This window comes from Athene noctua, chromosome 4 (genome assembly GCF_965140245.1).
Source record: "Athene noctua chromosome 4, bAthNoc1.hap1.1, whole genome shotgun sequence".
Taxonomy (NCBI): Eukaryota; Metazoa; Chordata; class Aves; order Strigiformes; family Strigidae; genus Athene; species Athene noctua.
The window spans coordinates 39,689,363-39,713,534 of NC_134040.1; positions in this window are offsets into that span (position 1 = coordinate 39,689,363).

Here is a 24,172-nt window from a genome sequence, read left to right on the forward strand (position 1 = left end):
TATATATTTAGGTGATTATTTTGTGCATATTTTAATTTCAAATTTCCAAAACATAAGAAGAAAATAACCCTCATTTCAACTTCCAAATAAAACAAACACAAATCCAAAGAGAAATATAATGTTTGAGTTTCAGGATTATTTAGTTATTCAGTGTTAGCAGTTCTACAGAGATACAACTTCCTGACTTCTTGAATTGTGTCTAATAGAAGAAAACCTGCCTCCTTCATTTGCTGAATGATTTCATAACTGTATCTCTCTAAATTATAAGACTCAGAAAGGTGTAGTCATGAATGTGTGACTGATCACTGATTTGTGTGTTCTTTTTTTTTTTTTTTAAGAGGGCAGACAAGATCCCACTTCATTCTCTGTCTTCCTCTTACCTGTATGAAAATTTCATAGGAAAGATACTTTTCAGAGGCCAGAAGCAAGCCTCACTCCATGATGGATAGTACTGTAATTTGGTTGTGTGCTTGACCAGGTCTGTGTGATGCATAGTGGGAGGTATATGTTCCCAGAGTTCAGACTCATTTTTTTTCTTGGTAGGAATTAGGTGACTTGAAAAATTTCTGCATTGATGTTCCCAAATCTATTGACATGGGTTTTATTAGGCTATTTTACTTTTTTTTTTTTCCTCGTTTCACTTTGTCATTGTATTCAAAATGCTTCTTCATTATTTAAAAGGTCATCCTTTGGGGTTTTTTTTTGTCTATTGCTACTTATGCTATTCACCTAAATACTAATGTTCCTGTTAGATCTTCATCAAACTTGATCTACGTTAAAAAGCACAAGGATTAGAAAACTGCCAGTTCTTGATTTTAGTTCTGCCATATATTAAGTATTGTTTATGTGTGTGAAAATTTCTGACATGTTTCTTGTTCTGTATAGACTCTATTTAGGAAGGGAATAGTGATGCCTCGAAATGAAAGTAAGAATACACTGAACTGTATATATATGTGTGTGTAGATATATACATATATATATAGTGTGTGTGTATATGTATATAACTATACATAAAAATAAGTAGTTTGGGGTAAAAATACGAATTTAAAAAAATGAAGAGAAAGCAGAAATTTCTCTAGAGAAATAGAATTATCAAATTGCATGGATTAGTCATTTGCCAGTGATCTAGGATGGTGATTCTCAGACCGTCCTCTGTAGAGCATTTTTATTAAGTCTGATGAAGTACTTTTGTCAAAATTGTACGTCAATGATGAAAAATTGAAATAAGAGGTCAACCCTATCCTATTCCTATATCCCTATTCCCATCCTAGGAATTTCACTTGGATCTGGCTTCAAGGAGAATTGCAACAGTTCCCTTATATTTCTCTGTCTTATGGGGTTCCTGGAGAAGAAATGAAGTTTTTCTTTCTTTAATGTCTCTGTGCTGTAAGGACAGCTGAGTTCAGTACTAAAATAAGTACTGTTTGTACTAAAATTGGAAGGGAGAGACAAAAGAGATCAAGCAAAATAACAGAATTATCTAGAGTCACATAATTTATAAATCTAATATGTACTTCAAGCAATTGGGGTAGAATAAATATTAGTAAATGTAAAAATATTAGTAAATAATTTGTTCTTTTAGTGGGACATAGGGAATGGAATAAACACAACTACATTTACCTTCCCCTCACAACAATGAGCAAACAGGTTCAGTCCTCATGTTAAAGTTCTTATTCTCCTTAATATTGTGGTAAAAAGATTTTTCATGTAACAGCAGGATGTGCTTTGCAAAAGATCTGCAACCAGGACATGCATATAAATTACTAAATGGCAGCTGCCATATATGAAGGAGAGAGGAAGACTTTTTGCTCATAAAAAAATGTTTCCCCTCTATACAAACAAAATACCAACTGAAATGCATCATGGAAGTCAAATAGGATTATGATCTTAGTGCAATGACTTTCAGTTTCCTTTCAGGTGAATTAAATCTTAGGGTGAGGTATTCCAACAGAGAAAAGAACAAATTGTGTTGCAGCCTAAGATACACAGAATAATGAAAAGGAAAATATTATAGCAATGGAAAATGATAAAAAACCTATTTTAAGGAAATTTAGGAAGTATTTATTTCATAGAAAAGGGGAAAAAATTAGATGACTAGATAGGAAGTGATTAAATAATCACAGAATGAACCCAACAACCATAACTATCAAATGTTTCAATTAACCATTTTTCCAGTGGGCTAAATTTCATTCTGCACGTTAGGCTAGCAAGTTTTCTCAGTAAGCTTTCTCATATTTTTGCTACTATGCCTTCTTTGAATTATGTCATCTGAATTACACGTTTCTGTCATTTCTTATGTTTCTACATTATTCTTCCATATCAGTACTCATATTTGAAAAGAACTTCTAACTCTGTCATTTACTTTGGAGTTAGAGAAAATTTCCAGCCTTTTATTTTTCAGAATATGTGGACAGTTTGCATTGGTGCTGAAGGACTATAGTGAGGCAAACCAATATTTCTGTATTTTTGTAACACAGAATTGAGGGATGGGACTGTTTACATTAAAATAAACAAAAAAATCAAAACTGCAAAACCTTGAAGGGCTGTTAATTTCAGTTACTCAAAATGTAGTTATGTAATCTCACTACGAGTAGCAGTAGTTTCACTAATGCAAACAGGACTTAATCTAAGTAGTTCTCAAACTTTCCCCACTACTGCATCCCAACAGCCCCTCAGTAATGTTTGCAGAATCTAATGCTTCAGTCTCTAGTGAAGAAAAACATTCACTTAAATTAATGTAAGTTTTCTGGTTTAGAACATCAAACTTTTCCTTGGAGTGTCTCATTAGTCATTACTTTCCATTCATTAGCAGCTACTCATTGTGCAGTTTGAGCAGAATGTAATCTCTGTACGTGTCAAATACTTCCACCCTGATTTTTAGTTACTTTATAGAGAAATTGTTATAGCAGATATCTTTGTTTCCACGATTTTTTGTGTGTGTATGTGTGACAATAAACAGTACAAAAAAACCAATCAGGATGTTGAGGGTTCATCTATGGAAGTTTATGAACTTAAAGTATTTTTTCTACATCATACATTGCAATATTACATAGCTCTACCTAAGAGAACTAGGCAAGCAATTTTTGTGCTCCATTGTCAAAAAAAGAGTAGAAATAAATTTCAAAACTAAAACCAAACAGAGGGAATAAGGAAGCATAGTATGTCAGCAAATTAGATATTATATTACTGTCATCAAAATTTCTACTAATAGGACATTTTGTCCTAAGATATAACAAAAATAATTTCTTTATGTAAAAATTAATTTAAGTAAACATTTCATATTCAATTTTAAAATATATGAATTCCTCAACAAGGTGTTGGTGTTTATTTGTAATCAAAAGGAGACTAGGTTTTTCTAAGGTAATGAAAATGCTGTTCACTAATATTGTTGTGTGTTAACTCTGAGCAGCTAAACACCACACAGCTTGCTGATTTCCCCCCTTGGAACAGGCGAAGAGGAAAGGCAGAAAAAAAAAACCAGAAAACTTGGGAGTCAAAATTAAAAAAAAAAAAAAAAAAAAGTTCAGGCCATGATGGATAAGTGGAAGAATAGAGAATAAAACAAGTGATGTCAAGACAATCACTTACCACCTCCCATGGGTAAATCAATGCCCATCCAATTTCCAAGCAAAAAATGGCTAACCATCCTAAACCCCCCTATTTTCCCTTTACTGCTGAGCATAAACCTATAAGGGTAGCTTTTTTTGTGGGGTTTTCTTTTTTTTTTTTTTTTTCCTGATTCCAAGGACAGCTTTGGTACCCACATGTACCCATATATCTGTTACAAACAGTGCTGTACTTAACAAGTGTATAGCACTAGGATATAAGTTCTTGTAAAATCTGAGATTCCTTTATAAAGGTCTGGATTCTCTGCCGTTCTGTGGAAAAGCTTTAAGTCATTCTGTTTGTCTCCCCTGTGAGCAGGGTAGAATAATTGTCAGTTTTCTCTTGCCCGTAAACAGAATGCACCTATAATTCAAGTACAAATTAAAAAAAAAAAAAATAAAAAAATTACACCATCTCATTAATCAGTTCTCTTAAACCTTCCCAGTGTTAGAAAAGTAGAAGCACAAAGAGATTTAGAGCAAAGGAACTGCTTATAAATAAGGAAAGGACAAAAGACATAAGGTCTTGTCTGAGTTAAATGACGAGTTTCAGCTATTGTCTGGAGGTGGTTTTTTTCACTCATTACCATTCTAACCAGCTGCAGAGATGGCCTCTGACATCTACATAAAGGCAAGAGTTCAAAGGTTAAGAAATAATGGAAAGATGATGCCTACATTCTACTAAAGTGATAGCTTTTTCCTATTGAGGGAAACGCATACAATCAAAATCCAGAAATTACAAGATGACATTAAAATAACTGTTTTAAGTAGCATTAAAGGGGAGAGAATTAGAGAAGATCGCATGAAGATGATGGAAAATTATGTCTATTAGCATCACTTGTGGTTAGAGCACTAAACAAACTGTTCTTTTTAAGTTTGTTCTAACAGTCCTTCTGTGAAATCTAATACAATGTTTCCTTTCATCTCCTTTGCCCTTGCATCTCGTCTCTCCACTGCAAATAGACAATGCAGCTGGTCACACTTCCAATCTTCCTTCCTTTCTTCTACCTGGGTGATAGCAGTAGCCCTCTGGGATTCTCTGAAATGTGGCTGGTGAGCAAGATATTTTGCTGTTTACAATGACGAGCAATGCTTGCAAGCATACAGAGAGCTTAATTAGTTTTTCTTTATCTGTTTCTGTGTGTCTCAAAGTCTCTCAGTGCCAAAATACATGCTCTCTCACAAACACCAAGAAGGAGAGAGGAGCACATTGTGAATGAGCTCATTTTGAGCATCACCTTATGGTTTCAGCAGCTCAGTTGGCTCTGTGCTTGGAGCAGTGGGAAATGTTTGGCAGCACAGTTGTGTGATTTTTCTACATGCTCATCAGTTTGATCCAAATGGGTGAACAGCTGGGATCTCACCATCTTGAAGACAATTGCTTACTGGAGTTCATTTCTCTGGCAGACTTTATGCTGTAATCTTACTGAATGGTCCTTTGTTATTTTTATTTCTTCCCTTTTTGCTTAATGAAAATAATATTGAAGTTCAACCAGAGAGTCTTTATTATATCTAGCAATTCATTTTAGAGTAAAAAGCATATTATTATATTTCCAAAATTTCAGGGAAGGCATGACAAATAGGATTTCTTGTGGACATAGTTTAATGAGGTTTTTTCCTCATTTGAAAATGAAATAAATGGGTTTTCTCATTTGAAAAAGTACCTAAACCATATCAATAAATTTCAGTAATTATATGCAGAAGACCCACAAATGGTCCCACTGAAAAAGTTCCTATTTGTCTGTAGAAAGGATGACAGAAATCTTGTTGCTCAGAAGAGAAACCAAGTTAAGGCAATCAGGCAAAGACACTCATAAACTGTTTCTGATTGCTTGTTTTGTATGTTTGTGGGGGTGTTTTTCGTTTGTGTTTTTCCTTAAGGTCATATAAGTACTTTAATAGAAGTACGGGTTTTCCTCAAAAAACATGAAGTAATAGTGGTGTTGACTGAAGGATATGCACCTCACTGCCACCAGGTAGCTCCAGGAATGTAAACAAAATTTCAGATCTCAGATTTTTCTTATCATATGTTTGATTTCAGACATCAAATTATTTTCCTTGATTTTTTTTAAACATTTTTCGCCTAAGAAACCTATTTTAATGTTTGTCCTCTGGAAGAGGACACCAAATACATTAAAACTGCTTATCAGTTAAAGGGCAGTAGCCCTATTTAGGTACCCTGGTTCTTCACAGAGAAACTAAATTATCTGTTTCTTAGTTCTTGTAGTGGAGAAGACTGAGGTAAAAACAGGTGAAGCGAATCATCTATGTTGATATAGTTAGAAAATAGTAGAACCAATTTTACTTTTTGAAGTAATAGACAGATGTTAATTTTCTGGATGACTGCTGGTTATTTGCAGTCAGCTGATCTGATTACCTTAATATTACACATGATAACCTCTCTGTGTAGTTATCTCTAGAGGAAAAGAAGCTTTTTGTCTATATCTATTGATAAATTAGAACAAGAAACATGTTGACTTCTTTGTATAATTTGCTTTGCTTAATTTAAGACTTTATCCCTGGTGTAATGAAATATTATTATGTGTCTCTTTGGACAACAGTAGTATATTCAATGTATCTTGAGTAAGAATGTAATTATAACTGCAATCTTTATTGTATTCCCCTCGGTAAAGTGAAAAGTCTGAAGACTTTCATACTCTTCAGCCTCCCCAGGGACATACAGGAGTCCCTATCATTAGAGGTTTTCAAGACACAGCTGCTCAGGGTGCTAGATAATCTCATCAAGGCTCTCTTGTCCATGAAATGTTGTCCCAGAAAATTTTCCAGCCTGAGTAATTCTATGATTTCTATGATTTAAGAGAACATTATGGCTAGTGGGCTTGCAGTGAGCAGAGGAGAGTAAGTTAGAAATCTGAGTACTTTCCTCCTCTCTTCCTCCTAATTTTTATTCTCCGACATTGAAATAGACCCAAAATCATTCAATCTGCATTAGATGATGGTGCCTTAGGACTAGAAGAGTGTCAGTGTGGTAAGGGTGGCCATGCCTGGAGCAATAAACTAGAAGTGGATGTCTACCTTGACAGCTTGAGTGATGTACAAGGAGGGAAAATCAACATGGGAAAGAGATATTCCTGGAAAAATCATATAATTAGAGATTCAGAAGCTGTTGATAAAATATTCACACTGATTTTTGTGATTCTTCTTTCTTTTTCAAGATTTATGCCTTTGTATTCAATCTAAACTTGGTATCTCTGTGAGAAAAATTGTACTGTTTAGGGTATGTGAGAAACATAGTTAGATCTCCTCTCTTCCCCCAATATTTAGAGTGGGGACTAAAATTATTTTGATCAGTTTTAGATATTACTATATATTTGAACTTAGTCCATCTTTGCTGCAGAAAAAAGCTGGCAGAGAGGTTGCATATGTATTCTCAGTCCAGCTAGGCATAACCTTTTCAATTAATAATATTCTCTTCACAGACTCTTCTGTTAGTCCAGTCCAGAGTGCTATTCTCTTGAAATGTTAACTTTCCAAGAAAAACAAACAGTAAATCTCTACAGCAATGCTTAGAGCAAATACTTTTTCTCAGACAGGAGAGAAGATGATCTGTATAGAGTTTCTACTTCCAGGTGCTTCACGCTCTCCTTTTCTTTTCCTGCTCCTCATGTTCAATATTTTTACATAAAAATACGTTGGAAAATAAATAAAAAATGTGTTGGAAAATAAAGCTTTTTTAAATGAAAAATTTTATATTAAAAGCCTTAAATATTTGATGTTGTTTCAAAAGTTATTGTGATCCAAATAGGTACCTAGTGGAAGTATGGAAGCCTTTACTTGTAAAATCTAAATATCTTGGTGATCAGATGTCTAAGTTTTTTTGTTTTAAGCTTTGAGCAGAATCCTCTTCAGGTGCAGCTGTGTTGGTATAAAAGGTCACATCTTTCTGTGAATGGAGTGAATTGTGTACTACATCAACCTTGCTAACTTTTCTTAAAGGAAACTAGGGATAAATCTCATGAACTGGTTTGTGACAAGCCAGTACATATCAGACAGTCCTAAATGCAAAGAATTTTAAATGTTATTTTGTAATGTTGGCATTTAATTTGACAAACCATATGTAAATACGTGCTTATTTGATAAACGAAAATCTAGTTTCATCAAGGGGATATTACAGTATTTTTTATTAAAGTTCAAAAGACATACTTTTAGAAATCTCCTGGATTTGGGGGGGAAAAGCCTGGAATCTCTAGACATATCACAACTATCAGAGAAACGTATCTTTAAGTTAATGTGTCTGTTAGAAGTAAGGGGAATTGCATTGCTGATGTTCTATGTAATAGCCAAAATGCTGAAAAACTGAAATGGGATGGAAGAAATTTGATCCATTTCTTTCACAAGGGAGCTTTTCTATCCAGTATGAGTATCATACTGTCAGTCTAGCTCAGGTCTTTAACCAATAGTGACAAGTTCCTCTAAATAAAAAACCCCTAATATTGTTTGTCCCCACATGACTGACTTTTTATTTGCTTTGGTAAGAAAAATAATTTGTCTTTACTTATGGTTGATTGAAATTATTTGGTTTTTATCTGCCAGTAAAACAAAATCCTTAAAAATGCTAGGGCTGATATCTAAATCTAAGAAATATCATTTATAACATATAAGTGAGAAAAAGGACAAGCTTAAATCCTTTACTAGGAAAAGTCTTGAAATGATGTTATAATATAGTCAGCTGCTGTTTTACAAGATGATTCGATGCCATATGTGACTGAGTAGAAACATCCTGAGCTGTTTCTGGCTTTTATAGGTTGTCCCATTTCTGACAACCATAAAGTTCTGCTTTCAAGTATTGCTTAGTTTTGTAACATTGAGTTTTGTTCCATGAATAGAAATGTATACATGTAACTTTCAATTATCTAGTTGAAGTGAAGTAGGAGAAGTAAAAGTACTCTTACTTTACCAAATATATGGTGAGCTTTTAATTCTACTGCATTTTACTTCAATGTTAAGTGATGGGAGGAAGAGGACCTTTTCTAAAACAGTAGCTTTGAAAGTGCTTTTGATACAACTAAATTTATGTTTAATGAAAACTAAAAATATTTTTGAAGGTTATAGGCAGGAAAAACAAAATTGGAAGAACAGTTAAACTGGTAACATTGTAATTTCTGAGGCTGTATCTGCAACTGATGAAATGGTGTCCAGCCAAGAGAACTTCCTGTTCTCTGCAGGTTAAAATAAATAAATAGTGTCTATGACATGATTATTCTGTTGTGTAATAAAAAGCAAATTTTGGCAGTGTTACATGTGTTATATACGTGTCTGGCTAGCCTAATGCAACTTCTGCCCTGAAAATAAGGTCCAAAGTAGCTGGACAAAGTGCTTGATTTGAGTGAGGACCTCGGAACAGGTGGTGTGGTATCTACTGACTGGGTAGCAGCCTCAGCCGCAGGGAAAAAAAAAAACAGTTCAAATAGCTCAAACCAACATCAGGACCAAAACGGTTTATGATTTTATTAATTACTTGTATCAAATCAGTGAACTATAAATTTAGGATCAATAGCAGCAATGGAGCAATAAACTGAAATATTAGACACTTGCAAAATGTTAATAAAACTTAAAATTTCTAGCCACTGATCTACAACTAAGTCTTAGGAAGTTACCGTTCCCTGTGTGCAGTGATAGGAGTTCATCTCCTCACTCCCAGCCCCAGGGTTTCCAGCACTCCCCTCCTGGGGAAACCTTGGGAAACAAAGATAAGGATCTCCAGAGAAGAGTGGACCAGATTGTCTTTTTTTTTGCTTTTTCTAATCTGGATTTAGAGTGGGATAAAAGGGTTTTTTTGGTTTGTTGTTTGGTTTTGGGGTGGTTTTTTTTTTTTTTTTCTGTCTCTTTAGGACCACGTGTAGCTGGTAGATAACACTGGGAGTAGTCAAATACATTATATTTGCATGCACGTTTCCCAGTTTTGGTGAGTTAAATAGTGCAGCTGTGTTATAGACACTCCTTTCTCCTGCGCTTGGACACACAAAAAGGCTACCTTCGAGGAAACAAATAGTTCGCACAATTTGCCTATTGCAACATCAAGTCAGCTTGCTACAAAACAGTTTGAAATCATTCACTTCAAACTGCAGGGGACTAATTCCTTGAAAACAATTTTCAGTACATCGACAGACGCATATATGACATTTTTCAGAAATACAGATGACAAACAGTGGCAGCTGATCTCCACATGACTATAAATTGTTCACAAGGGTCTGCATGTTCAAGACTGTGTGCTTGCTATGCAAATGCCTCTGCATGATTCACAGAATCAGAGTATATTTCTAGCAAGGAAGTTGGGATATATTTTTGCCTGAGGTTGATCTGATCAGCTCCTTTGGAGTTGGAATTTTTGCCCATCCAACTGTACCAGGAAAGTAGTGGACAGCACTTCCATAATCAGATTAAATACATGTTGAGCTAATGTTTCTTCCAGGTAACATATGCACAATTTTCACTGGAATCTTTATAATAAATTGCATTTCTGCATTTTCATATGAGTGACATAGAAGATGTGGTTGTTACTGAGGTAGTTGATTTGTATCTGTATTTGGTTTTGTCCATTTGTTTCCCTTACTGTGCTTGGGATGTATCCATTACAATACTGTCATCACAGTTTAATTTGTTATTTTCTGGTAACTTTCCATTGTCAGGATGGCTCCAATACTGGTCTCATTATTCCTAGTTGCTTTTTAGCCATTTGCTTTATTCTGATTTAATTGAGTTAATTTAATCCCATAGTGCATCATCTTTTGCTCCTTGTGCCTCCCTCATTCAGTACTTTCACCAGCATTTGTAATGGTTTTAGTAAACAGCTTAGCTAGAACAGAATAACTTGGATGGTTCAGTTCCATGAACTGGCTGCCATTGCTTTCCTTTGGTTTTTTAATTCTCAGTTTTTATATATTCTAGATAATTTCTTAGAGATCCGGGGTTTACCTTGGTTTTGATAGAAATTCTCTGATTTATTGACACCCAAGCTTTATTGTTATGTTGGAACTCTAGCAATGCTGGAGCAGAAAGCCCATGCTGACTTGGTTTCCTTGATAGTCTCATTAAGATAAGATGAATCCCATGAGCTATGGATATTGACCAATGAGGGGATGAAAGGGTAGGTGTGCAACCGTGAATCTACCATAAGGAAGCAATGACAAACTACTGACAGAAAGATAAGGTGTGTATTATTTTTAAGAGATCTTGCATTTAATTCTTTGTAGTCCTCAGAAGATGGAAGAACTTGTCTAGGCTCAGGGTTGAGCTGCTGCTGTGTGTGACACCTCGGTGTTTCTGTGTGATGTTTTGGACAGCACCTGAAGCTCATACAACATGAGTTACTTTCCTTATTTTCTACCAGTAGAAGCTCTTAAAATGTCTTTAAAGATAATTCCTCCTTTGAGTTTTTATTGATCACTCATCTTCAAAGAAGTGATAACTTTCAGTAAACCTTTAGGGGTCAAATGGTTCTCATTTCCTGTATTAAAGCATTTATTCTCTTAAGCCTTTTTAATTAATTCACTCTTACAGAGAATCCTTGGACTTAATCCCTTCTTGAAGACTGTTTACCTCCACTTGTCCAAAGATTGTTGGAAGAAATTATTGTCTAACAATTCAAAGATTCCTTATCAAATTCCAGAAGATAACTAATGCCAGAAATAAGGCTAAAATCTCTATCCTTAAATAATTCTCTTAACTTAGTTACCTGTTTGAAGTGTGCCAAATGACCTTTCTGTAACTGTCTATAAAATAGCTTCATTTTTATAAAGTAGAAACATTGGACTCTTCTCTGCACAAAAGACGTTAGAACCTGCCAAACCTTTGAAGGGAATATATATTAATCTTTATATAGAAATATGACTGTGAAAAATCAGTAGTTTCTACATGCATATGTACAGATGCATGTACATGAATACATAGATTATGTTTGTGCTTGAGAAGTTTTCCTTAAGACTTGAAAAAAATGGTTTTTAGCATTAACTATTTTTTTTATAAAGAAATGTGAGAGGCACTCTACTTGTATGACTTTGCAGTTCTGATAACAGATCATAAGCACCACTGACTCTGAAACTGGGAAGATGGATTAAATTGGAACATAGATTAAATGGCTGACTGCAATTTTATTTCAACTGCTTTTAAACCCTGCACTGGTCAAATAGAAGCCTAAATAATCTTTTGCTGTGATGTAAGGAGTTGGGTGTCACATAGCACATGCCTTGGAGCCTGGCAAATGTCGTCTTCGTCTAGTCCAAGGAAGTCATTTGGTATTCTGCTTCAGTTTCCAATGTAGAGAGCATGTTTGCTGTCTCTTACTTGGTCATATCTTTTTTTTTTTCTTTTTTTTTTTTTTTTTAATATTTATCCTGTTTTAGTGGCAGCTAAAGGCTTTCCAGTAGTATAGGCAAAATTGAATTTTTGTCACTTAAAGTATGCAGGGCCAAAACCTGTCTCTTACATAAGAGAAGACCTGAAGTTTTGAATCAGCCATGTCTGATGTTGTCATCTTGTTTCCCATCCATTGAGCATCACCAGCTGGTTTTGGAAGGAGCTTGCCCCTATTATAAATTTGGAATATGAATGCATGGAAAATACACAGAAATTATCCTGAAATGTGGTGGTGGTTTATGCATAATAGGAAAGACATACAAGTCAATTTACAGGTGCCATTCATTCTAATACAAAAGAATTCAGCTGTCAGGGTGGTAGAATAAATCTGCACATTTCATTGTGCAGACTGTTCTGCTAATTCTGGTTGAAATGTGTTAAAGTAACTGTGGAAGAAGGAGGTAGATGGTTAATCAGAATCTGAAAGCAAGCAAACAAAAAAAATATGCTGATGCTCCTTAGACTACAGTATTTGAAAACATACAGATGTGTTGTCAGGCTTGAAACTGTACTGCAATTGTAGCTGTCGTAGGTCCACTCAAATGAAACCTGTACAGGTCAATTCATTTAACATTTTTCTAGTATATGAGAAAAACAGCACATCAATGCTTCCTGAAAATGAAGAATTTCAAGTCGAGGTTTTGCATGAGTGATCAAGTATTTCTAGCTATGACACAAGGCAGTCTAAAGAAAACAAAACAAAAAGTTACAAATAAGATCTGTGAGACTTCGTACTGTTATTATAAAAGTCTATTTTAAATGGTATTTAGTCTTATGTTTAATAATTTTGTTACCATATTCATTCATCTGAAACCATATCTTGCTGTAATTAAGAAGGTAAAATCTACCCTAAAACTTACATTCATGAAAAATGACAAGGAAAAGGTCTGTGGCTTCCAGCAACCATCCAGTCCATCCATCTGCCTCAGAACAGAATCAGATACCACTGATACCTGCCTGATACAATTAAATTGTTCATAATATCTGCTAGTGGTGCAGTCTTCAACCACCTCTTAGATAACTTTTTAGCATTCTCTTCTCCTGATGTCTGTCTTGCATCTTCCATCCTGCCATTTAAATGCACATCATCTTCACCTATGATCAACAAGCATGGAGATCCATTTTTATACCTTTCCTCCTAATAGGTATGTAAAAAGAGAGGGAGAGGTTTAGGATGAAAATGGAAAAATATATTTCTTTATCAAATAAATACAGGCAGCCAGGAGCACTAAATATATGTGTAAAATGAATATGAAACAGAGCAGCAAGCTTAAATAATTAAAAGCTTTATCTCATTCAAAAAATTGCACCTATCTATATGGGTCCTTGCTAATATAGTGCATTATCAGCTATTTTTATTATAATGGAGAAATGGTATGTAGTTATTGCAATTATGTAGTAAAATGCTGTAGTTGAGGTTTTTAAATATTGTAAAATGACCCTGAATATATGTTTGGGTTTGGTTGGAACTTGTTTTGGTTTGGACTTCTTTTTGAGGGAGGGAGTGCCTTTTTTTGGTTTTTTTTGTTTGTTTTGGGGTTGGTTGTTTGGGGTTTTTTTTGGCACATACGATAGCATTGGTGTGTTGGAAAAATCTCTAGCGTATTCAAGTTAGGAAGCATAAAAAAACACAGCATAGATTTTTAACATGTGACTGAGTATCAAGGAAAGGTTTAAGTCCATATCCACAGTTGTGTCACACCAGAAACAAATATCAATCCATAATTTGTTTTAGAATATGGATGGTAGTTTAAACAGATATTTTATCTGTATGCAAATTACATTTGACTTTACGAATATAGTTCCTGTTGTAGCATATTATTAGCTGAACTGTGCCATTAAACATCCAACATTTCTCCACATCAATTTAAACAGAAGTAAATGTGTCCTCTTGAACATAGTAATTGCATCCTAGCATTTTTTTTTTTTAATTCAAAATCATTCATTTTTACAGACAATAATATGGTTTATCTGCTAACATAAATTCCTTGGGGCACAGATAATGCATTAGTCTCTATTTAGAAGACAGGCACATCATGGGAACTACTAGAAATGAAGGATAGTAATTACATTCCCTAAGGGGAGAGGGAGAAGCTTAGTTTAAATTTTAGGAGAGATATGAATGAGAACTCTGCACAGAATGAATTTCAACCAAAATGAGCAAAACCTTTGTCTATATATTTTTAAAAGTATATTGTGGCTCAAAGTTCCAGGCTGTTTTAAATAAACAACTTGAAAATATGATGAATATTGGTTTTGGGTGTGTTTGCTAACAGATAAAATGAAGTGCTATTATTCCATACTATTATGGAATTGAAGATAACTGACCTTTTGTCTTAAAAGACAAATTTGGTAGTTAAAGACATATTTCGTTCATTGACTGAAAAAAAAAAAAAAACCAAAAAACAAACCAAAAAACACCAACAAAAAACAAACAAGCAAAATAAAAAAAAAACACCCTTAGCGTTTGCAAATAAATTTCTATACCTTTTTAGGAAGTCTGTCTTATGGGGAAAAGCAGTAATTAAACATGTCTGTCTAAACTCATTCTAAGCTGTATTGCACAGTGATTATCCTATGCCACTGAAGTCCATCCATGTTAATGGATATATAATCAATGTGTCAAACTCTCTGAAAACTGAAAAATGCAGCACTTAACAAAGAACCAGAAAAATGAAAGGGAGAATTAATGCCTGTTCTGTTCCTAATCTCTGCACGTTATAACTGAATGCAAATGGCACCATTCTGAATGAGTAAACATTGAAATCGGAGATATTGACAAAACTTCTCATGCTGCTTTACTAATTTGTTAATATAAAGCCACAAAGTAACAGAATAGCTTTCTACTTTTGTTGTCATTATTCCCACGTTATAGAAACTGTTCAACGTTCTTATAGGAGCAGTCAGTTCCTTTGTAAGAATCCACTTTCTTGTCTTGCTTTTTCATCTAAAAGTAATTGAGTTATATTCATGGTGGTTGATCCCAAGTTTGGCATAAAATTTTCTTGTCCAGATTCTTTAACTGACAGTTGTGTTGTATGATTTAAATAAATTTAGAAGGACGACAGTCCTAAAACTGCTTCATTCTTAAATGTCTTTTAGATGTTCTGAGGTACCTTATCAACAGCATGCCACCATTAGGCACTATCAATAACAGCTGTGCCTTCATGGCCTTTTGCAGCCTGAAGGCACAAAGTGTTTCCTGGGCGTATTTCTGTTCACAGAGGATGCATTACTGGGTCCTTTAGGCTTATGTAAAAGCTCAATGACTTTGAAATGAACTCACCTTGGTTAAGAAAGCAAAATCATAAATACTTAAAGAATGCAAATTATTCTGTAGTAGAAAGACCCATGGTTGTGTACAGTTAGATCAAGGTACAAGAAGATCGTGTTGGAGCTCTGCAAGCCAACAGCTGCCTAGGTCACGACAGCAAAGAAAAACATTAGTTTTACTGTTTGTCTTTACTAGTAGATAAAAAGCATGCACTTATGCTTGAAATAAAGTGGAAGTCCATGTTCACAGACTACATCAAAGGAAGAATATCAACTTGGTTCCAATGCTGTGTACGCTATATGGAGTGACTTTTTTTTTTTTCCATTCATATTGAATTAGTTGTAGGAGTCAGGCTCCTGTTAGCACAGATACTTGCAAGATCAGACCCACCTTTTTTCCTATCCTGTATTTTGTGGTATTACAAAGAACATTAAAGCCACTTTAATTTTTCAGTAGGATTTATTTAAACACTCTGATAATGTAAATAAGTTAGTCTTTTAAAAAATATATGTTTTTAATAGCAGTATGGGAATTTATATTTTGTTTGTATTTGTTTGGGTAGAACAAATATTAGTTAACAAATACCTACAATGAGGGCAGAAAATTCTTCAGCTGTTCCAAAGCTGGGAAAAATTGAGTCTACATTGATAATATCAACGTAAATGTTGGTTCTTACCCTTGAAATGAAAGGAAACAGTTAAGATAAAATATAGGTGCTTACTTTCAATACAAGTATTATAGAGAATATTTTGAATTTCAGTAGAAGAGCTATTTTTTAATTCATTTAAATGTAATTACTTTTCTTAACATTGCATTTTATGACAAGTTTGACAATCAGTCACTGTAAAGGAAAATTTTTCAAACCATAAGGCCTTGAATATATTAGAGAAACAAAGGTAGTTTTGTTATCAGAGAAACTGATAATGCTGAAATCAAGCCAAGGCATGTGGAAAAAAAAAAAAAAAAAAAGTCCTTTAAAGACTTCAACCTTTAGAGATCAGCTCATCTTAAAGAGTTCTGCCCTGGTTATGTTTTAAAGCGTGCACACAGAGATACATAGACACACACACAAATTCAGTGGTGCCCTCAGGGTGCCTCCGTTTGTATTACAGGGCATCTCGTTCATAGTTCACCCAGGATAGAACTGCTCAGCTTCCCTTTGTGCTCTCAAAGCCACCTATAATCATACAAATAGAAGTACCCTTAGGGCACTGCATACTATTCATCTAGAAACGCCAGAGATCCATTGCAGTACGAAGAAAATATAAAAAGTAAGAAAGAATTTGTTTTCCTCCATGGTAAATAAAACCCAAGTACTCATCAATTTATATTTCTGAAGTTGAGCTGCTTGTTTTTCTAAAAAGTTGAGACTTTGTAGTATCTTTTAATTTCAACAGCCAAATGATTGGTCACAGCCTGAGAGATGTAGGTTGTTCCCTGGGAGATTTGCCTCTTCCTGTACACGGAGAACATTTTTCAGAGCAATTTGCATTTTCTTTAATAAGAAACCAGAAGCTTCAAAATAAAAGGCCGAGCAGTACCAAGTAAGATTCATAGCTGGAATTCTACATCACACAGACTCCCTTTACAAAATAAGATTGAATCATTATTAATGTGCTTGCTTTTTCACAGAAAATAATACACTGCTTTAAAAAAAAAAAAAAAAAAAAAAGCTGTTTCAAACCTCCCCTTTTTCTAAGTTACTTCTTGTTTACCACGATTAAAAAAAACAAACAAGCAAAACAAACCACCAAAAAATCCCAGGAAGCTTTATCTAGTCACACTACATCCTTTTAACTTGGGATAAATTAACATTGGTATCATACAGAATCATCTGGGTTGGAAAGGACCCTGGAGATCATCTAGTCCAACCGTTCGCCTAGCACAGTTCCCACCTACAGCATATCCTTAAGCTCCAAATCGACCCGACTCTTGAACACCTCCAGGGATGGGGACTCCACCACCTCCCTGGGCAGCCCATTCCAACGCCCAACAACCCCTTCTGGAAAGAAATGCTTCCTAATAGCCAGTCTAAACCTTCCCTGGTGCAACTTGGGGCCATTCCCTCTTGTCCTGTCGCTTTCTACTAGGCTAAAGAGGCTCATCCCCAGCTCTCTGCACCCTCCTTTCAGGGAGCTGTAGAGGGCGATGAGGTCTTCCCTCAGCCTCCTCTTCTCCAGACTAAACACCCCCAGTTCCCTCAGCCGCTCCCCGTACGACCTGTGCTCCAGACCCTGCACCAGCTTCGTTGCCCTTCTCTGGACACGCTCGAGTCATTCAACGTCCTTTTTGGAGTGAGGGGCCCAAAACTGAACACAGGAATCGAGGTGGGGCCTCCCCAGTGCCGAGTACAGGGGTAAGATCCCTTCCCTGTCCCTGCTGGCCACGCTATTGCTGACACAAGCCAGGATGCCATTGGCCTTCTTGGCCACCTGGGCACACTGCTGGCTCCTGTTCAGCCGGCTGTCAATCAGCACCCCCAGGTCCCTCTCTGACTGGCAGCTCTCCAGCCACTCCTCCCCAAGCCTGTAGCGCTGCTGGGGGTTGTTGTGGCCCAAGGGCAGCCCCCGGCATTTGGCCTTATGGAAACTCCTCCAGTTGGCCTCAGCCCATGGCTCCAGCCTGTCCAGGTCTCTCTGCAGAACCTCCCTACCCTCGAGCAGATCAACACTTCCACCCAACCGGGTGTCATCTGCAAACTGACTGAGGGTGCACTCGATCCCCTCGTCTAGATCATCAATAAAGATGTTAAACAGGAGTGGCCCCAACACTGAGCCCTGGGGGACACCACTTGTGACTGGCTGCCAATGGATTTAACTCCATTCACCACAGCTCTCTGGCCCCGGTTGTCCAGCCAGTTTTTTATATCTTTGATATAATGTAATAAATTCTTCATGATAATTAAACAGAGTTCTATTGCCAAACAGTTTTCCCTTTTATTTCAAAAATGTGTAGAAGTTGCTTTTCTACTTCTTTCTGGAATACTGAATGTTATGTTCCCTCCTAAAATGCAGGTGGTATGTTTCATGTTTACAAAGACTACAAGAGCCTATATCACAATTTAAATAAAGTGCTCTTTTTTGGACACTTAGCTTGTGTTTTGGACTTTTACTGCTATTTTAGAAGGCTGAATATGAACAAGGTTATCAATGAGCTTGATTGCTATTTCCAGTGATGTGAATTTATTTGAGGTGTCCTGCAAATGTTACTAATTAGATTCTCCAGATGCAGTAAAGGATTTCATTTCCACTGAAACCAAGGGTGCTGAAATGCTGGGGTTTCCACCCCAAGCCCCAAATTAAGGTTGACGTATGGGTGATTCCCAGAGCCCTTCACAAAGGAGTGGTGAGTTTACCTTTAGGCTTCTCTCCAGGGTGCGGCGGGCCATGCAGGGAGAGCCATTGGGTAAATGAGCCCCGGGTGTCCTGCTTTAAGTAAACAAAGGTCAGGTGTCCCACTGAGGGGATAAAAGCTGGGACCACTTGCAGGTGGAGTGTGTGCCTGTGGGGTGGGTGTGCTTTGCAGAGTTCTCTGTTGGGGCAGGATCTCCTGATTCCCTGGAACTGGGCTCCAGTCAGGTCTGGCTCTTGTAAATGTGGCCTGTGTGGAGATTCAGTATGTGGCTTTCTTGGTCTCATGTGTTTGGGTTGTTGACTCAGTTGTCTCCTGTCCCTTCTATGGGAGACTGCATTTCACCATTTATAACACCCGTTGGTTGTGCAGTGGCGTTGTTGGGGTCAGTGGGATTGATGTCAATTATGTATCATCTGACTTGTTTGTACCCCCAGTGCTCATCCATGTACTGACCCTTTTGTATCAAATACAATTTGGTTATTAGTTCATCTTTGTGCTAGGCCTAATAATTAGCAAAACAGGTGCTCTCAGGCTTTCTGATAATGTGCTCCTACATTTTTACCCTTTTGTTATTGAATATCTGATACAGCAGTTTATATTTCATGTTGTATTCTGCTTTTATGTTTTCACATTGCTACTTTACCATTAGCACATCATCTGTTTGATTTTTGCAGTGCCCTTTATGTGGTGTGTGGTGTGGTCAACATGCTGGAGGGAAGGGATGTCATCTAGACGGACTTGGACGGACTTGATATGTGGGCCTGTGCAAACCCCATGAAATTCAACAAGGCCAAGTACAAGGTCCTGCCCATGGATGGGTCAAGGCAATCTCAAGAAACAGGCTAGGCAATGAGTGCATTGAGAGCAGCCCTGTGCAGAAGGACTTGGGTGTAGCAGTGGAGGGAAAACTGATTATGTTACTATTCTATGATAAATTTCAGTAAATTATTTATTATAGATTTTTCCCTTTTACCTCAAACACATGTTGTCCTGCCTTTCTAATTAAATGTCTCATTTCTATATCAGTTGTAATTCTAAAAAGTGTCTTTCTAACTGCAATTTCTTAGCAGATCAGATGTTTGTGTCCCTGAAGTCTAGTCCTTTTGGGTATACTGCTCTTCAGGTGGAGGCAAATATCTCCTTTGTTTCCTGAGAGTGTGGCAGAGACTAGAGGCCAACTGGAAACTGATGAGCCCTACTGCTAAGGTTTTTATTTGGGTAAGGTATTGTAATGCAAAACTCACAGTCCTCATGACCTAACCTCATACAGAACAAATAGCAGGACTGATGCTTGAGCCATGAAGGTCCTGAAACCGTACCCCAAGGTATCGAAGCCATTGGATGTATCACCCCACCTTTTCAATTCCTTTCATGGACTGAACAGTAGGGCCAGGTCAATTCATTGCCACATACTGCTGGACTGTGGGATACTATTGTAGGCTGTAGTGTCAGCTTTTTCTGTAGTAGTCATTAAGTAGTATACCATAGACAATACTGTCTTTCAGCTAACCACAAGCCTGAGGAAAACTGGAACTGTAAGGAAAGAAAACCAATTCAAGCTAATTCTGGAGAAGATTGGAAAGCTGTCAGCAAGAGGAAAACAATTTGAAGAAAGACAAGTATTTACTGTCAAGAGTTGTTATCCTTTAAGAGGGCTGCTCCCAGATTCTTGCAGCTTCTTGACAACTAAATAAAATCAGAAAGCCAAATACATATTTGGCAACTCAGGGATTTTTCTGTTGTTCTTGTCTGATATCACCTCTAGACTCAAGAGGCAGCACTATGTATTGTTTGCTTCCAACCACTAACACACCTGGGATGGGAAACACCTTTTCCTCTAACTTAAGGATGCTTTCCAAAGGATGAATCATAAAGTATTGGTTTCTATCTGCTTCCACTTTTGCTTCAGGCTGAGAAAGGGAGACAGTGTTGTTTGAAAATGTGAAGTCATTATGCAGAAGTTACATCATCCCTTGATTAAGTGCTACTACAGTAATGGTTTAAATCATTGTTACCCTGATTGAATGTTGCAAAGGCTCCTTTAAACAGCAACAAAATCTAACTCTTTCTTGTGAGCAAAGTCAAACATGAACATAGGTTTTGAATATTTGGGTATTTCCCTATGCTCCATGGAAAAATTATTAAAATGCATTTTTAAAACAGGTGTTACAAGTTACCCTTCACTGAAATGAATTTTCTTTTCTACTGTAGCGAATTTATTTTTTTTCCTTGCCATAATTTCAGATATGTCAGGATTCAGTCATAGACTCTTTTTCTTGCTTCCATTCTATTCCATATTCTGTTGCACGTTCTTAATTTTAATTTTTCAAGCTAGGTGTGCTATATGTATAATTTGTTTAGATGACAAAAATGGACAATGAAGAACAAAAGGTAAAACTAAGAGTTTTGCCTGGCTGACCTGGTCTGAATTTTATGTCTGTGTGGTGATTTTGCAGATGAGCTTGAGGCGTGATGAGGGATTAGAAAGAGCAAATTTTCCCTTATATAAAATGCAGGTTGGTACCCTTATATACCACACGATGTCTGAAGTAAATCAGTTCATTATTGTGGGTCAAATAAATTTTCAATGGCTGAAGGGTAAACTGGTGGTATGAAGTTAAAAATACTGCAGTTATAAAATAATAATAAAAAAAAATCCTTCAAGTATTTCCTCAATATGTTGGGACATCTTTAATAAGAGGGATTAAATCTCCCATATGGGGAGTCTCATCTGCTCCATGTATAACAATCAGCTCATTTAAAAAGATGACAGGTGATGATAGTAGGTGATTCTTCTGAGAGGTATGGAGGCATCCATCTGCCAACCTGACATATTCTCTAGAGAATCGTGCTGCTTACTGGGGGTTCATATTGGGGATGTCACTGCTGAGCCTTGTACTGTCCACTCACTATTATCCACTTCCGTCATTTCACATGCGCACCAATGGTACAGCCAGAAACAGTCTGAGGAGTATCGAGGATTACAGAGCCCTGGGAGTGACAGTAAGGGACTTTGGAGCGCAGACAATTTTTTCATCAATCCTCCCAGTTAAAGGGAAGGGGTTTGAAAGGACCAGTCAAATCTGGCAAATCCACAATTGATTATGGGACTGGTGCCACAGCCAGGGATTCAGCTACTTAGACCATGGGACTTGCTTTTAGAAACTTGGTCTACTGAGAGTTGATGGGATCCATCTGCCAGAGAAGGTGAAGAGCGTCTTCAGTCATAGGATTGCCAAGCTGGTGAAGAGGGCTTTAAACTAAAGGTGATGGTGGAGGAGAACTTCAATCCATTCCACTCCCACCAGCTTGGAGCCAGTGGTCAGCAATAGATGCTCAAAGCCTGGAGAGGGGTCACAGGTCAGCAGGAGAACACCCCAAGAACAGCACAGGAATTCCAGCCAGTAAGTCACCCTCATCAGGGGCCTAGCGTAAATGCCTCTGTGCAAATGCACACAGCATGGGGAATAAACAAGAGGAGCTAGAGACATGTGCACAGCTGCAGGGCTACATACTGGCATCACGGAGATGTGGGGGGATGGCTCCTATGACTGGAGTGTTTGCAGGGAAGGAAATAGGTTCTTTAGGAAGGAGAGGCAGGGGATATGAGGAGGGGGCGTCAGTGGCCAGCTGGCGTGCATGGAGCTCTGCCTGGGGATGGATGAGGAGCTAACCAAGAGCTGGGAAGAGTGGCCCAGAAAGTCTGTTAATATTCAGATCCACCTCCTTCAAGCTCAGGAACAATAATGCATCCTGACAAAGAGGAAGAACACCAGGAGACCTGCATGTATGAACAATTAGCTCCTGGACAAGCTCAGACATTAAAAGGAAGCCTACAGAGGGTGGAACACAGAGAAAGGAACGTCAAAGGCAACAAGAAAAGCTTCTATAGATATATCAGTGATAAGACTAGGGAAAATGTGCATCCTCTCCAGAAGGAAACAGGAGACTTGGTTACCTGGGATATGGAGAAGGCTGAGGTACTTAATGACTTTTTTGTCTTTGTAGGCAAGGGCTCCAGCCACACCACCCAAGATGCAAAAAGAAAAGGCTGGGACTAGAAGGAGGCAATCCCAAGCACAGATACAGGCTGGACAATGAGTGAATTGAGAGCAGCCCTGCAGAGAAGGACTTGGGGTGTTAGCGGATGGAAAACTGATTATGACCCAGCAATGTGCGCTCGCATCCTAGAAAGACAACCGTATCCTGGGCTGCATCAAGAGAAGTGTGGCCAGCAGATTGAGTGAGGTGATTTTCCCCCTCTATTCCAGTCTCATGAGACCCCACCTGCAGTGCTGTGTCCAGCTCTGGAGCCCCCAAACAAGAAGGACATGGACCTGCTTGAGCGTGTTCAGACAAGGCCACAAAGGTGATCAGGAAGCTGGAGCACCTCCACTATGAGGACAGACAGAGTTGGGGATGTTCAGCCTAGAGAAGAGAAGTCTCTGGGGAGACGTTATAGCAGCCTTCCAGTACTTCAAGAGGGCTACAGGAAAGATGGGGAGGTGGTCTTTATCAAGAAGTGGAGTGACAGGACAAAGGTAATGGATATAAACTGAAAGAGGATAGATTTAGATGACATATAAGGAAGAAATTCTTTACTGTGAGTGTGGTGAGACACTGGCACAGGTTTCCCAGAGCAGCTGTGGCTGCCCCCTCCCTGGCAGTGTTCCAGGCCAGGTTGGACTGGGCTTTGAGCAAGATGGTCTGGGGGAAGGTGTCCCTGCCCATGGCAGGGGGGTTGGAACTAGATGGTCTTTAAGGTCCCTTCCAACCCAAACCTTTCTATAATTTCAGTATTTCTCAGGGAGTGTTTAACTTGATGCAACCTGTGAACTTTCTAGATATTAAGGCATAATTTGGAAACTGCTGCAACTTACAGAATAAAAGTAAAATTAACTGGAACACAACACAAAAATAAAATCTGTCCTTCTTTCTTATGTGTGTTAATAGGCAAGTTATTGTAGCTGTCACTACACTATCATCCAAGCTATTCCCAGTTTGAGTTTTGATCTTTGGAGAAACGTTTATATGCACAGCAGTGAAATCAAAAGCTTTATGATTTACTTCATTTCATGGCAGTAAACAATAAATCAGTATTTATAAAATCCACATAGATCTGACTTAATTTATCATTCTTCAGGTACATAAACACGGTGCTTTATCCCACTAAAAATATTGGATTAATCAAGGAGAAGTCCTGAAGCCAGTCCCTGAAGAAATTCCTATGCTTCTGCCCCTGTGATTAAATAATAAGTAGAGCTTTTGTTGCTTTTGAATTTCTCCTGTATTTATTTTTCTAATCTGGGATTTTAGCTCAAATAAGAGGGTGGTACTGAGGGAGTAGATGGGAGAATGTTTCTCTATAAACACCATTATATTTAACTACTAATACCAAAGAGATCCAAGATGCTTATGCTTGGTACAGATCTCTATAGAGAAAAGCAGAAAGTATGTTCACAATATTTTTGATGTACATAGTGCTTTTTATCTTAAATTAAGCTTCATTACACACATGGTGAGAAATTAATATTAATTTCAATTGTTAATTTATATGTTATGG